Here is a 2,111-nt window from a genome sequence, read left to right as displayed (position 1 = left end):
TCCAGGGGGGGGGGGGGGGGGTAGGGCATTATCAGTCAATCTGATAATATGAACAGGTGAACACAACAGTTCGCTTTCCAAACTCTGAGAAAGAAATAGTTCTTGTCATGTTGAGAAGACAGACCTCACATTGTTTCGGAAAGAGTTTAGAAAACGATATGTGAGGCACTCTATTATTTTGTCACAGTCCGCGCGGCTCTCTGTCAGTCCCGTAGCCTACGGCCAAATTTGTGCCCGATCATATCAATGGAAAACTTAAAGACCGTGTATTTAGGGGGTCATGATTATGGTTTATATCTCCATGACAAGTTCCGTGGTAGGAGAACAACTCACTATAATGCGAGAATTGATTATCTTTTTTGTCAAAAGAAAGTAGTAGTTCAGAATGAGAAATGACTCATTTTTCTGAGAAATGGTTTCGTTTGTTTAATGTTATTTAACCTGAACTAATGTAAAGGTCGCAAGGAACGATTCAGTTTTTTTCTCCCAAAAACCAGACTGCTACGAAAAAATATAACATAGTTTGTATAAACTATTTTCAATGTGGTACGGTTTGTGGTTTCATTTTGCAAGACTAAATTCAGCTAAAAAATATTTTTCTTCAGCACAGATTTTCTTGCCATTGCACAGCTGAACTATAGTTATCGTAATATAATATCATCATCATCATCATCATCATCATCATCATCATCATCATCATCATCATCATCATCATCATCATCATCTCTGTCTGTCTGTCTGTCTGTCTGTCTGTCTGTCTGTCTGTCTGTCTGTCTGTCTGTCTGTCTGTCTGTCTGTCTGTCTCTCTCTCTCTCTCTTTCTCTCTCTCTCTCTCTTTACAGAAATATAAGATAATACATATGATAAAAACAACATCAACAATAGAAACAACAATTTGCAAAACACAACAAGAAAAACGATGTCAGTATAACTATATAACCAACAGCACTCTCTACTTTTCAGGGAGCATTACGGCCAACAGCATAAACTAGTACAGCACTTGTCGCTCCAGTAACTACTGGTAGCTGAAGCTAAAACCACAGGGGTCTAAATCATAAATTATTCTTAAGGAAGGATCTAAATCATAAATTGTACTTAAGGCGTTGAGACACCATGTGCACGTGTGAATCTAATAATAAACGTAGAGTAAGTTGTAAACCTGCGGCGTGCGAACAGCAGAGATTACGAGTGTTTTAAAGATTTGTACCAAATTAACGCCTTCCTTACGTTGTTGGCACTGTAATAAACCCAGTGCTGTGTTTGCGGTTTATGGTGAGCGAAATGAATGAGGTGGCATGACATGTGGAAAGAAAGAAGACGGTTTTCGAGGGAATGGGAGAGGGAAAAGAGAACGAGAAAGATGGATAATAGAGAGAGACAGAGACAGAGAGAGAGAGAGAGAGAGAGAGAGAGAGAGAGAGAGAGAGAGAGAGAGAGAGAGAGAGAGACAGACAGACAGACAGACAGAGAGAGAGAGAGAGAGAGAGAGAGAGAGAGAGAGAGAATGACAGAGAGGGGGGGGGCAAGAGAGCCAGAGTGATAGAGTGAGGTGATAAAAGGTAAAGAAGAGTACAAGTGGAAAGAGAACAAAACAGAAGAGATGATAGATAGATAGAGGAGAGAAAGAAACTATAAAGAATGAAGTGAAGAAACGTGATGAGTTACGAGCAAGCGAAAAAGTACGAAGATAGAAAAGAGAAGGAGAGAGGGGTAGGAGGGAGGAAGAGAACGAGAGCAAGGCAGAGAGAAAGTGGGAGAGAAAGAGAGAGAAAGAGAGAGAGAAAGAGAGAGAGAGGGAGGGAGAGAGAGACGGAAAGAGAGAGAGATAAAGAGAGGGAGAGGGAGGGGGTAGGGAGGGAAGAGGGAGGGGGATTAGGTTAAAAAAAAAGGTGAACGTTGCATAATAAAGGACTTCATCAAGACTTTTCTAAAGTGCACACCGCACGACTCCCATAGACCTGTTTGAGTGGGTGCAAGTTGTGAATAGTTGAGGTCCGGAGTTTTGCATTCTCGGCACGTTCCAAAGTCTAAATGTTGTGGAAAACTGTCTGGCGTCTGGCCCTTTCGGCTGACAGACAGACTGGGAGTGGTTGGGGAGTGGAGGAGGAGGG

This window comes from Aplysia californica, unplaced genomic scaffold (assembly GCF_000002075.1).
Source record: "Aplysia californica isolate F4 #8 unplaced genomic scaffold, AplCal3.0 scaffold00007, whole genome shotgun sequence".
Classification (NCBI taxonomy): domain Eukaryota; kingdom Metazoa; phylum Mollusca; class Gastropoda; order Aplysiida; family Aplysiidae; genus Aplysia; species Aplysia californica.
The sequence above is the reverse complement of the archived record's forward strand: the minus strand, read 5'-3'. Positions refer to the sequence as shown.